General features: G+C 32.8%; 1 long non-coding RNA gene across 1 annotated transcript; it reads right to left on the bottom strand.

Annotated features, from left to right (window-relative positions):
* Window positions 1–1,272: 1,272 nt before the first annotated feature.
* LOC143074471 (uncharacterized) lies at window positions 1,273–3,387 on the bottom strand. The gene is made up of 3 exons (XR_012977876.1): window positions 3,270–3,387; window positions 2,099–2,271; window positions 1,273–1,331 (listed from the first exon to the last, which is right to left on the bottom strand). It is a non-coding gene; the product is annotated as an uncharacterized LOC143074471 (long non-coding RNA).
* Between the last annotated feature and the right edge of the window lie 11,880 nt (window positions 3,388–15,267).

Here is a 15,267-nt window from a genome sequence, read left to right as displayed (position 1 = left end):
TCTCATCGGATTTTGTCAAATGTGTTGACGTCTTTTCTATTATATTTCTGTGTTATGGTAAAGAAAATTAATCACCGCCTTCATTTATCAGATTTGATTTCGTTCAAAGTAATCAGTACGATATTTTACGTTTGAAGTTAGATTCATAACAAACCTGACATAGTTTTATAATATAGTTAATTGCTACCTCAGTTTTATATTAATAAGAATTAAAATGTGCTTTGTTATTAAATGCAATATCAGTATTTAGTTCAAATATATAATCTTAAATTAATCCTAATTCTAATGACGTCATTTTTTCGTCATTTTTCATTTTTTGATGCTCTGTTTTACTAATTCTAATGACGTCATTTTTTCGTCATTTTTCAGTTTCAAATAGGACGTCACTTGGCGTAGAGGTTTAAACGTATTCGGATGTGTCTACTTTTGTGTTTCAAATGTCTGGTTATGTAAATGTATTTCAGTTGTTTCCTGTAATTAGTTAATACTTCAGCTTTATCATGTACATCTTTTGAATATTCATTTTATTAAATTTACTGTTTGCAAAAGTATAAATTACTCTAAATTATAGGGAATTTCTGGTAACTTAACGGAAAACCCTTGCCGTTTTTGGCACAACCTTTTTGATCTTTTGGTCCTCTATGCTGTTCAACTTTGTACTCGTTTCGGCTTTCAAACTTTTGTATCTGTTCGTCACACATAGGTCTTGTGTGGACAAAATACACTTCTGGCGTATTAAAATTTTGAACTTGTTGCCTTTTGTTGGCTGTTGTTCGTGTGATTCTTTGTCAATTGTGTTCTCCAATTTATTTATATTGTAGTCCTGTGTTGTCATTTTGATGTTATATTTCACATGGCCATAAAAGTGCGAGGTTTGGCATGCCACAAAACCAGGTTCAACCCACCATTTTTTCCTTTAAAAATGCCCTGTACCAAGTCAGGAATATGGTCATTGTTATATTATAGTTCGTTTCTGTGTGTATTACATTATAACGTTGTGTCGTTTGTTTTCTCTTATTTTTGAGTGTAAATTCACATTGCGATAAGACGTGTCACGGTACTTGTCTATCCCAAATTCATGTATTTGGTTTTGATGTTATATATATATATGTTATATTTGTTATTCTCGTGGGATTTTGTCTATATGTGTTACATTTTAGTGTTATGTCGTTGTTCTCCTCTTATATTTAATGCGTTTCCCTCGGTTTTAGTTATCCCGATTTTGTTTTTTGTCCATGGATTTATGAGTTTTGAACAGCGGTATACTACTGTTGCCTTTACTTTTCAACAATCTGTCCAAGGAGTTTGAAATACGATGCAAGATCATGAAACTACAAACAGAAGGTAATTCGTTCAATCAATAATGAAAAATAATGTAGCTATAATGTCAGATATATCATCATTATTATTATAATTATCATTATTGAGTACATAAGATGTGCAATTTTCGTTATTTTGATTTTTATATTTCTCTCAAATTTTAATTGCAAAACCTTAATGTGAATTTATATAGATCCTTTTAGAGACGCGATCCTGGTATTTGTCAATCCTTTCCTTCTTTTCAAACCTAGACGTGTATAAAAGCATAAACGGTCTTTATGGAAAGGATGGCAATTTAGTATTTGTTTAACAAAGAACATTGCATCAGTTTAAAATTGACGAAAACTAATTCAACGATCGGGTTAACACGGTTTAAAATTTTCCAACATGCAAAAGTAAGAAACAATTTTTGAAAATAAGATTAGAAAAAAATGTGTACAGAAATTGCAAAAAGCTATAATGAAACTGGACGAAGATATATTTTTTTTTGCCTTAATTTAATAATCTATTATGTGTTATATTTAAATTAATGCATATCTTTGCAGAACATTTTGGACCAACAATTCATTTTTTATTACAACGTTAGACTGCGATTTGTTACAGTAGCTAAACATATTGCATTTACACTTGTCTTTTGTTAAAGACTTTAATACCCTGTAGATGTCTCGTGATTGTTGTTGTCGTTGGATTGCTGTCTCATTGACTTCATATCCAAGATCTCCGTTAATTCATATTCAACTTAAATATCTTCCTGTAAAATTAATACATTTATACTTACCAAATGAAGAGAACCCCATATAGGATGAATTGGACCAAGAGTTGAAATATTTTGTCCAAATGTCGCTACTCTCCACCGTCTGTATTTTATCATAAAAGCTTTGATTTTCCATAGTAGGTACGTAATGATAATAATATACAAGGATCTGTATATGTAAGTGCTGAACACCATTGCTGAAATTCAATGTACATGAACATGTAAGAACTGAAATATAAGTAAGGAACTTGACAAAGAAAGAACTAACGTTGTCGTAAATTGATAACTAACACCCTCCACTTTTATTTTTCATTGTTTTTATAATTTTATTTAGAAAATTTCTATTTTCATTTCAATATAAGATTTAGAAATGAAACCATTGTCAGAAAAAAAAGATATTCATCTCATATGTTTACAAGCTTTGTATGATATGGAGAGGTATATAAAACCACGCTTCAGGCCCAATTTTATTTTCACTTTCAAGTTTTATACAATTTAATGAATCTTATTGCAGAGAAATAAAAAAAATCGCAGTTTTCCTCTTCCCAAATCTGAAAATTTGAAAAAAGATGATTTTTTATCCTCTCGTAATACACAACCCGAGAACTCGTTGTCATGTTATATATATATATACAGTTTTTTGTTTAATTTTTATCTGGTTGATACGTGTGTGATTGACATTTTCAAAACCGCTCAATGTATAACCGGTCAATGTATATCAAAATTTAAGATAACCGTATATTCACACACTAAATATATATATAAAAGTAAGAAGATGTGGTATGTTAACAAATGAGACAACTATCCACCAAAGTTCAAATGAAGTGGATGTAAGCAATTATAGGCAACCATACAACCTTCAACAATGAGAGAAACCCTATACCGTGTGGTCGCCTATAAAAGATTACGACATACAAATTATGAAATAATTCAATTGAGAAAACTGACGGACTTATTTAGAACAAAACACTATATGTAAAACAAATAGGTCAGACATGAACCAACGACAGACACTGAACTACAGGCTCCTGACTTGGGACGTGCACATCAATAATGTGGCGTGGTAAACAAGTTTGTGAGCGTTCAACCCTTCCCTGGGACAGTGAAGTAACAATACAACATAAAAACAAACTATGCCATTACTTCAGTAACTTATTTCATATTCAATGTTATTAATTTTACTCTCAGTTCTTACCTGCAATAATCTGTAACACAAAGTTTGGTATTTCAAAATGATAGCTTGGGGTCAAAAGTCATCATAGTATTTGTTTCTTGTTTTGCAGCACCAAAACCGCATTGACGCTCCATCTTTGTGACGTTACAAAACTGTAAAGTGGTTTTCAGGAGAACAGCGCTTTCCCGCCGTTCATTACTTTTCTCGAGTTAAAAGTTCACAAAGTTTCAAGTTTGATGCCAGCTGTTTCATGCACTTTTACTCATACTAGTAAGAGCTTGATTTGTTTTCATTTCTAGGGTATAATACACTTTTAATTTTATGACCCCTTAAATGAACACGTATTCCAGAATATATTTACGTCTGTCACTCGCTTATGCCGGCGTTACACATTGGCGTATAGATATAGACCGGCGTGCACCAGACGAACAGAGAAAATTGACCAAGTCGGTATACGTTATTTGCACGCCGGAGGAACGCTTAGCAATCGTTAGACGCGCGTTGCATAAGTTTGATAGTACGTAGAAATGCACAGGTATACGCTTGGTGAACGCTATAACTCCAGGAAATCTTCATCCAGCTCAAGCGTTTGTCTAACGTATACCTTAACGGTACACGCACGTAATACATACGGTACAAGCGCGTTGAAAATGCTACAGATAAGTTCGAGACACGTTTACGGCCAAACTCCCCAGCAGTTCCAGTTCCGATCCGAATACGGGTCCGCATACTACTCTACACTATGGAGTAAAGGAAAATAGTTCCGGAACGGAAACGATCACTGTCCGAAGTTGGGTTTATGGCACGTTGTATACGCTTCAAGATCGTTCGACTTTAACTAAAAGGTATGCGAGTGTATTTGTAACAAACACCCCATAATAAAACGTCCCAGACACGCTGAAAGCACGAATTATCGTCCCAGATACGACCGGGACGCGTCTCAAATACGTTCAAGAGATTTTTTTCCTTCGTAGCGTGCATTCCATCTACGTTAGACAAATGCCAGACATACGCCAACATGCGTTACTTGAACGTCCGGTAAACGCTTAGGTATGCTTCTTGTACGACCAATACACGCTTAAAGCTTTTTGTGCACACCATACAGATATGATTGATTGGTTGAATGCATCCAAACTTAATATAATAGCGTATAGGCAGCGTAAATGATTTTTTACCACGCCCTGTGTACGTCGGAGCTTTACGCTGATGTGTGACGCCGGTATTATTTTACTTTAAAATTTATAATAACGGCAACAATTGTCCAAATTACATATACAAATCTTTTCCATATGTAGTTTGTCCAAGATTGCATCTGGCCTATGTTATTAGTAATAGTATAAGATATAGTAAGATGTGGTATGAGGGCCGATAAGACAATTACCTCTCCATTCAAGTCACACTATATTAAAGTAAACCATTATAGGTCAAGATATTTTGTTAGTCTTGTATGTTTTTTTTTAAATTTTAGTTCGTTGTTATGTTTTGGAGTTTAGTATGACGTCCATATTCACTATACTAGAACACATATTTTTAGGGGCATGACGAGGACCACCTCCGGGTGCTGAATTTTCTTGCTGCGTTGGAGACCCATTGGTGGCTTTCGGCTGTTATCTGCTCTTTGGTTGGGATGTTGACTCTTTGACCTATTCCCCATTTCCATTCTCAATCTTTTTAGTTCATTACGCAAAACGAAGCGCTAGCTCTGTGTTTATATCCCTTAAAATAGCATTTAAAACATAAACCCCAAACAAAGGTTTTCTGAAGTATACAAATAAGATCACTTCGACCTCTCCCATCAGGCAGGTACCAATACTAATGAAGTGAGTCATTGTGAGTGTGCGGGATGTTTAAACACATAGTCATGTACGGTTGATGTCTTATATTTAGTGTACGGAAAGTGTTATGCAGTCTGGACGTAAAAGATCTTTTGCATCAGCTCTTAGAAGTGACATGTTGCAGGAAAAAAGTCAACTCATTTCCAACATGCTTTTGAATCTTGTTCCCCCATGCAGTGGTTCTCTAAATTCTTTGCCCTAGATTTCAGTGCATCCATTTGGTAAAATTTGTTCGGATTCGGACCATGCTTGAAATATTTGCCACTGGAACTACGTATTTGTTTCTTCCCATGCAATACAAACAATCTAACTTACCCTTTTGCACCCAATTTTACTGCCATAATTTATCGTAAATGTTTTAGAAGATATTTATACCTTAGTGAGGCCTTTGACAAGGATGAGATGTTTTGTGTTACTTACTGAACACTATAGATATTAACGATCAGTTTACTTTCCCTGTCCAACTTGTTTATTTCAGTTCGAAATACCAACAGGGACAGAAACACTCTCCTCTTCGTTTCTACCAACTTTCATATCCTTTGTTTCGATGTCGCAGGATAATAAATGGATTATTTTCTTTTTGGTTTAAACAGTGGCCTGCTCATACTTTTCACCCATGTGCATGATAATATGACGAAAGACGGTTTTGGCGAACAGTAAAAAGAACATAAAGGAAATGAAAAAAAGTCAGATTCATGCTGCATGTCAAAACTAGATGACGGGTGAAGCAATATTTCAAGAATACATGACTTGTAGTTACTGATAAAAATGTAAATATACAATATATGTATGTTGTCGGAAAATATAAAGTTCATTTGTATGAGCTTTAGAAACAGGACGAAAAGCGAGGCTCTGCCGAGCTTTTCTCCTGTTTCATAGCGAGTACAAATAAATTTTATAATTTCCGACTATGTATATATATTGTTTTTATCCTGAAATTACTCCCAACAATTGAAACTTTAGTTATAAAAAATTAAGATCATTCTCTTAAATTTCTCGAAGAAATCGACATCGTTGAAACGCGGACCGCGAAGAGGACCCCGAAATGAACTGGTTTGAAAACAGAAATATTCATAATGCCACTTGCTCAACGTGGAAGTGGGGTAACAGAAGACATTATTTGTACAAGTAGTACAAATAACGCCAAAAAATATGTGTATACCTGTTATTTGTACAATTGTTGGCTAATTGCAGGATAAATTAAATTTCATTCATACTGTAACTACAGTTAGTTGTGTTTATTTCCTAAATATAGTAACATAGCTGTATTTTGTATAAATAAATGTCAATTTCATCATGGATCACTTTTTCCTTAATCAGGGGTTTATTAAGGGATGAAAATAAGTTTGAAACTTGTGTTATAATTTAAAAAGCTATCAATGTTCATGTTGCAGTATAAAAACAATATTAGGTCAATGTCATAAAAATGTAAACTTTTTTGTACTCGGCGCAAAACAAGGGAAGGGCCCGGTAGAACCTCGCTTTTCCCAAGTTTCTTAGCCTCATACCAAAAAAGTTTATATTTTTCTTTCATTCACCTAATATGTATGTATGTGTATGGCATTAAATTCTACGATATTGCACAAACAGATGAAGATTAAGCAGCATAGATTTGTAGTAGCTGTGACAAATTCAACACAATAAAAAGAATTATGTCTTAAGAAGGACACTGACGGATCGTCAGGTACAAAGGAATCAGTCTAACAGTTTCCAAATTAATATGCTATTGATCTAAATCAATTTAGTCCCTATTACAATCAAGGTTTTTGTAAATATTCCAAATGTGGTGTCTCATTTTATAATATTTCGTTATTGACGAAATGAACCTCAGTAAAGAAAATTATTGACACAAGCTAGGAAAAATGTGTATTGGGACCTATATTAAGCATCCCTTTTACATGATTAAATATTATCAAGTTAGTGGAAGATATTAGCAGGCAAAATCGAGGGAATTGTGCAAATGATGATACAAGCATGAAAATTACCACAAAGCATCATTATTATATACTTTTAAAAAAACAACTGCTGGCCATTAAAAAAAATCATTTTTTCAAGATGGCCACCGCCAAAATGGCTGTTTTTTTCAGTTTGAAAATACTGATTTTTTCTGGAAAACTTTTCGTTTACCTTCTTTTAGTGAAAAACTACTGTCAGGTTTGGTAGCTACCTTCCTCACATGTGAATAATGCACTAGACATGAATATTTGACACATACAGGGTTTGCGCATGCGCGAAAATGTTACAAAATTCATTTAAAAATATTTCAACTATTTAATATAAAATAAGTCATTAGGGATTTTCAATGATATTATGATCTGGTTTGATAACATTTTTCAAGGTTATGACATATCTGATTTAACAATTTTGCGCATGCGCAAACTATTTATAGACATAATGAGTGATTTGTATGCACTACCAGGGCAAACTGGTATAAATCGTAGTTCATCTCATTACTCTAAAAAGCAAGTAAGTGTAAAATCTATGAAACCACTGTTTAAAAACAAGCCCATTCAGTTGCAATAATCAGGTATTTGATGGATAAGACGGAAAATGTGGTAAAAACGAGAAAAACATCGATAGTAACGGCAGATCAGCCACTTTTGGTAATGGAATTGCCTGCTTTGTACAGAGGATTGTAAGGTGGATTTCACATTGAAATGACTTGTTATAAAATTCTGGGTGATATATAACGTGAAGGTAGATGGACACATGTGTCATGTGTCCTCACTAAAACCAGTATTGCAACACATAGAACGGCATATTCTTGTATGTATGTTCAAATGTACCTAGGACTAGACACGCGCATCAGATAACTCTATGTGTTTTAGCTTGAAAGGTATATATCGGCTTAAGAAAGCTAAACACAGAAATTATAATCATGTCATGACTCTGTGACGTTCAATGATTTGATAGACTGGCGTAAGAAAATATAGTCATCTCTACCACAGTTCAATTCCTGGCGTTAAATTATAAAATAAGAACTTCTTGTGAATTTGGTAGTATGCTCATTTCATGAGTCAGATTTTGTACAAACAGTCCATATAAAGCATGATACTGTATTCATTTAGGTCTTGATCGTGTAACATATTCTCGATCGCGACCGACCTTCTCCAAGATATGGCTTTCCTTCTCTTAAGTCACTCACAGGTGGCAATTGATTTTGAAAATGATAATTTTATTGTACGTAAGACCAGAACATATTTTTTCTTATAACACAATTGATCAGACAAAAACAGAATAATGCAATTGTAAAGGGCGATGTGTTGTCAAAGGTTTAACCGAAGCCCTCATTTAGACGTATTGATGATAGCTAGACCAGAAGTCAGTAGACTATCAGAAGAATTTGCAAGATCTAGTAGTTTGAGGCATTCTATAATAGATGAACGACTTAATGAACACAAAAGGATTTCTTTAAAAAGATCAAAGGCAAATAATTTGTAGATCGTTTGAAGCAAATACAAAACAAAGGAGAACCGGTTTCTTATAAACAGATCAAAAAGAACAACTTCCTATTATGTCGGTAAAATAAAACTGTAAACGTTTTTGTAAAAAACAAAGCTAGAGAACCTTAGATATCTTTTCTAGACTTTTATTTCTTGTCGCAGTGGACAAATTGATTTGGAATATTTCTTAATCTATAAAGACAAACTGCTCCTCCGTTTTTGTCTTCGGATGTCATTTTAAACAGTGGTATTAAATCGGTGCAACTGGATAAACTTGAAACATTTTGCAATTTGCAGATCCAAATTCTGACGCATTTATCGTTGATAGAGCAGCAATGGATAATTCCAGGCCACCTTGTAGGGAACAATATTGGATGATTTTGCAATTGTGTTATACGGCCTTAAATAAAATATTGCATCGATAAGTATTCAAGAGTAGATATTGTGTTAGATTTACTAAATGGATCATTGAAAGGCTAGATGTGAGAAGACAAAAGTTGGGTTTTGGAGTAGTTTTCTCTATGAAGATGACAATGAAACGAAGTGTCTTGCCGACAGAAATGCTTCTGTAGAGACTAATAAGGATACTTTCCATCTATCCCTTGTAAGCATGGAGAAACAGATATACGAATTTTTGTCCATGTTCGGCCTGATTATGAAAATTGTTGTAGGACGGTAATTTAAGGTAGCACCGACACAGATGTAGTAGTATTAAAAATTGCAGCACTCCAAAAATATGGTGGAACAAACTGTGAATAGGTTTTGGCAGGAATGAAGACTTTTGATGGCTTCCTGTACGTGATATATCAAATGCGTTTGGTCCTCGTGTAGCTACTCTTCCTTTCATTCATACATTCAGTGCATATGACACTAAGGGACTAGGTAAGTTTGGATGACATGGGAAGTATTTCAACATGTAAGGGACGTACTTATTTCTTTGCTGAAGTATAAAAACACATACAAGGACACAAAATAAGCATTTGTTTGCATCATGTATGACAGAACAACATCACTATTTGCTGTTAACGAGGCACGATGTAAATTTTTACCAAGGAAGCAGCGGCATTGTGATGTAGTTCCGCCTACAAGAGTTTTTTTTCGGAGGACATCCAAAGAGCAGCGTATCAAGGAGGATAAGTTTGGGCTCAGCCTAATTTATGTACCAATTCATGAACACTGGGGTTGGATGAAAGAAACAAATCGAGGACTTCTTCGGCTGCCGTTAAAGTTGCATCCTCCTGTCGGAAACTTTTGAAATGAGGAGGCGAAATATCCTATTGTGTTGGTGACTGTAAATGCTACCGTTCTGTCCTTTCTTGTACGAGTTTTGTTATTGGCTACTGTCCGATAATTTTAAGATACCGAACCTGTCTTTCTAACAAAACTAGGCATTTAATCTTAACAAAGAATGTGATATCACTTGTTAAGTTTAATGATGAAAATTATAAAAAAAAATACGTTTTCCAAAATTTTGCCGCCATTTTGAAACCGGAAATCACTCTTTTTTGTCATTTATGTGTTGTTTTTTGTACTTTAAGAACTGTAATTTAAAGCTTAATAAAACCTTACATTGGATTATACCTATTACACAACTTTCAAAGATTTACTTCTGGATATGACGCCATTTGCAAAATGATCGGTGGCCATCTTGAAAAAATGGAATTTTTTTATGGCCAGCACACTTATTTCTTTTAATTATCGTTTAGTCCACCTGTATACCAAATTTCATGCTTGTATTTCATGCTTGTGTTATTACTTGTTAAGTTGATGAAAATTATTAAAATATTTTTTAAGTATTTGCCTCTAATTTGGAACCGGAAACCACTATTTTTTTTTCTTTTATGTGTTGTTTTGTCGTACTAAGGAGCTGTTTTTAACGTTTTATCATATCTTACATTGGATTATACATGACACACCTTTCAAGGATTAAAATCCCTTGTAAAATTGCTTGAAAGTAAAAAAAAATCGAAATTTTTGACTCGTTAGCCGAGATTTTGAAACCGGAAGTCACCTAAAGTTTCATTAATGTATTGTCTAGTCGTAATTTATGAACTGTCATTTTCTTTTTATCAAATTTAACAATGGATTTTTACATATAACACACCTTTCAAAGGATTAACAAATAATGGCTAATTTGTTATTACGCCATTTTCAAAATGTGTGGTGGCCATCTTGAAAAAATGATTTTTTTTTCTGGCCAGCAGCGGATTTTTTATAAGTATCATTTAGTTAACCTTTATACCAAATTTCATGCTTGTATCACGATTTGCACAATTATGTCCATTATATCTCCCACTAAGTCTAAAAGTTAAGATCAAGAACATACAGTTATATGTGTAATCCTTCTCAAATAAACCCTTCTGATTATACTTGGATTGTATATCGGTTTGATAACGGTGTGATAACACGTTTAGACATACTGTTTTCTTAGTAGGTTTCCTTTCTTTGAAATATACTAAAGAGCATTTATACTGCACTCGTTCTATTTGAGCAATCAAAATGCGTTTACCGTATATTTCTATGTCATATACAGTCACTGACCTGATATCCCTTTTCCTCATGAATATCTAAATAGAAATTGTCGAAATTGTAATTAATCATTCATACGACCTATTCAACCTGTTCTTGTTTCCAATGACTCAAACTTATTTCTTTTGCAATGTTAAAAAAAAAAACATATTTCACTTGCTAATATTTTTGGTTTACAAACTATTATAAATCATTGTGTTTTATGCTTATTGTTGATATTTTAGTTCATTCTCAAACAAACTCGTTCACCCTCGATTGTGAGTTTCAACAGGTGATGTACATTTCATTGTGTTGTATATTTCTCCTCCTGCATGATATGAGGCCTTTTTATAAAAGGGGGAAGTTTCACAATATTTAGATCAAATAATAACATAAACACATTAAACGACAATTGGAATGTTTTGTTTTAGATTGCAGTATAAAGACAATTATCGCTTTTTTGTGCATTTTCCATTGATCTTTTTTTTGTGTGATAATTTTTCATATCATGCTACTCGCTTGAGATGGAAAATTATCGCTCAAAACTAAGGAGGCACGTGGCGTTGCTAATGAAATTGACATGAAATTGACAACGTCGTCATAGGTAAAATAGCGACAAACAGATTATCATTGGTCATCTCACCTCGATTGCTTTTCTCGCTTTCGCCGTATCGGCGCCTCAAGCGAGAAAAACAATCTCGTTGAGATGATCAACGATTATCTATAACAATAGTGCATTGACTATTCAGAAAAGTAGTTTTTAATCCTGGTACGACACCGGAAGAAACAGTTGTTGATAGCAAAAGGTTCTCTTATATTCGTTTTCATTCAATCCTTTTCAAGACTCGATCAGAAGGACGTCATACAACCCTGATTGTAGTGTTGGTAGTGTTTGCTATGTATGTTTTAGTATATCAGTAAAGTAAGAGAGATAACTCTGTTATAATGTGTTGGAACAATGTATGTGAACTGCTTGTCTCCCTTTGTATTGTTATATATGTTGTGTACAAGTTGTAATGTTGTACAAATTATAATTTGTACAGATATTTTGAACAAGTTATCAGTGTTTTATGAACTGCTCAACACAAATGGCTGATTCAAGCACACAGTCTTTTGTTTTACATATATTTCTGTCAAATTTTCACAACTACATGATACAATCTAATACTGAGCATTGATACAAAAACATTATAAGACCACAAAAAGACTTGTTATGGATATGAATATGGTATCAAGTGAAAAATAAAATTTGAATTAAAATCATTTAGGTATCCTCATTTCCAGTTGGATGACAAGTAGAATAGCAATAATTGTTAGGTTGAAGTATATAAATTTGAATTTTAAACATTAAACTAGTACATTTTAGAAGACAAAACTGTATCATCTGGTGCAATAAGGTATGTGTCAGTGGCGGATCCAGCCATTTAAAAAAAAGGGGGGTCCCAACCCAGAGTAAAGGGGGTTCCAACTATATGCTCCCATTCAAATGCATTGATTCCAACCCCCGGAACCCCCCCCCCCCCCTGGATCCGCCACTGTGTGTCAAAAAACTTATAACTTGTACAAAAACTCTGTACAAACTTACATCTTGTACACAACATATATATAATATGCTGAGTTTCCGGTTACGTAATACATGATGTACCTTCAATGGTGTTATGTACAAAAATAAATTATGTTCAACTATTTTTTAATGTTTGATTATAATTACAGTTTGGTTACAAAATGCCAACAATATATAACAATAGCTACAGGAATGATATCGTTTCTGTTTCTGTACATATTTTTTTTTGTATTTATTGTTTTTCTCTAAGATGATTACAAGTTTCTTCCATTCTTTTGTTATTACTAACTTTTAGATTTGTATAATATTTCCTAATAGGCAAGTATGGTCGATATAATGTACACTCACACACATACACACATATATCATTCCGGTTCTTTTAACTTTTCCAATCTTATTTCTTCTCTCTCTTAGATAATATCATTTTCACAGTCATCTTTTGTTTAAATGAATTTTAGGTGAAATATTTCACGTTCGCGTAATATCATCAATACCAGAATATCCCATAACTTTTAATATTCTGGCTGATTCTTTTAATCGAAACTCTCATTAATATAAAATCTCTTTCTTACACAACTAAATATAAAACATCTTTTTAAATCAGAAGCACATTTATTAACATGATACATTGCAAGTATACGTCAATCTATTTACACAGAACATCACGACAAAGTATTCCTAATAATTCAACACTTAAATTTTGGCAATTGTCAAAGACTTTTCCTTTTGCAATTATTTATCTAATATCGGACAATCAGGATGACAATGGGAATTGCATATGACCAGTCAAACTGTACAACTTATATCTAATAATGGATGACAAATATGCAATTAATTCGAAAAACAATAATCAGTTTATATTTATACATCATAAAAAACAAACATATATATAAATGCGCTAATAATAATGATATTATGTTATAGTTATTGACCAAGCAAGTCGGTATATATCATTTAATATGCACAGCTCAGGCGACCCTTACTAACCCGTACGACGTAGGAGTTCGGGTTAAAGGGTCATCCTGAGATAGCAGATTAAATTATATATACCGATTGATTGGCCAATAACTGTTTTAACACATGACGTCATCAATTTACGTGAACATTTTGAGTATGCGGACGGTATTCCGCAATCCATGGCTCGTATTAAAGTTTTATTGTAGGGTAAAAAAGGGGGAAATACGCATTTATGTAAATAAAGGTTGATAAGTATTAAGATATTTTCACTTTTTTTTATATTTAGGCTTTTTCGTCAATTGTTACATCATATTATTTGTACATGATGTAGAATTGCGATTTAATGGTAAATTTTTTAAACGTTTCTTTCTGTTAAATTTATTCACAATTTTAATTTATAAAAATTAGTAACGATTTAGAAATTGACATATTATGTAGATACCTATCTTTTGTTGAAAAACTATACTATATGACGAATTTGTTGTCCTCTAGTAGTCATTAGTTTGTTTTTGTCGTTTGATTGCTGTCTTACATGTCCTGGTTCAGTGTGGTGTACTTTTAAATTCGTATTTGCAAAATCATAACTGAAAGGGTTATTGAATATATATTAATTGCCTTTCTTTCCCTAAATTATATGCTTAGAGGAAGATAAACAGAGAAGATGTACCTAAATTTAGAATATAAAGTTAACAAAAAAAAAAACTGTTTCATTTTTCAATCTTTGACTCCCTCCTCCCCTTCTATTTTTGTTCTACTATATTGATTTTTTAAGACATGTCGCATCTTAACAATTGATCTGCCACTTTTCTCCCCTCTCCCCGCTGTTTTGGTACAAACTTAAATATGATCCTCATTAAATTCAATCCGAAATAGTCAAATTTTATTTGTTTTGATATTCTAAAATACGCTTCTTTTTTGGCAGAACTTACAAAAAATAATTATTATCTGGTTTGACGGTGAAACACTGATTTGAGATTCTAAATTACATTATAAACAAAATTTTATAAAATATTGTGCGTCCCACCATTAGATTGGAAAACTTATCATGTTTTAGCATAAAATTGTTTGTTAAGTCTCGCTATACTCGGTGATATTTTTGTAATTTTAAAGAATAAATCCCCTTTTAAAATCCAGGAACCGCCCTCTAGGGTCAGAGTACTGTTGAACTGTGCACTATATCTGAGGTAGTTAATGCACACCTTTGCTGTGCATTATCCAGATTTTAGCACAGTAAGAACAAATAGATTTTACCTGTCACGTGTTAAAATACTTTTTAAGACAGGTAAATGATAAAACTTAATAACAAAAAGAATAAGTCCATATATGATCTTTGACACGAACTATGTAACTTCGTACGAGTTATCAAATTATAACATATTCATCTTTGCCATCTTAAGTTTCATTTTGGTCATCAAACATTTCAAACATTTATTTCTGTTCTAATCGAAAACGATTCTGCCATTTTTTTTTATAAATATTTATGGGTAAAAAATAAAAATAATAATGTTATAAACACTAAAGACTACAACAAATAACACAGAACACAGAACAAAGCAATTAATAATTTCTACTTGTAATCATACTAACTGATCTATTCAATCAACTTCCATGCTAATCAAATTTACAAATTACAATTTACAAAACTGGTAACACCGTCAATTTGAAAAAAAAAAAATATTATAAATACATGTATTGGTAAAATATAAATGACA

The sequence above is a fragment of the Mytilus galloprovincialis genome, chromosome 5 (assembly GCF_965363235.1).
Source record: "Mytilus galloprovincialis chromosome 5, xbMytGall1.hap1.1, whole genome shotgun sequence".
Taxonomy (NCBI): Eukaryota; Metazoa; Mollusca; class Bivalvia; order Mytilida; family Mytilidae; genus Mytilus; species Mytilus galloprovincialis.
The sequence above is the reverse complement of the archived record's forward strand: the minus strand, read 5'-3'. Positions and strand labels throughout refer to the sequence as shown.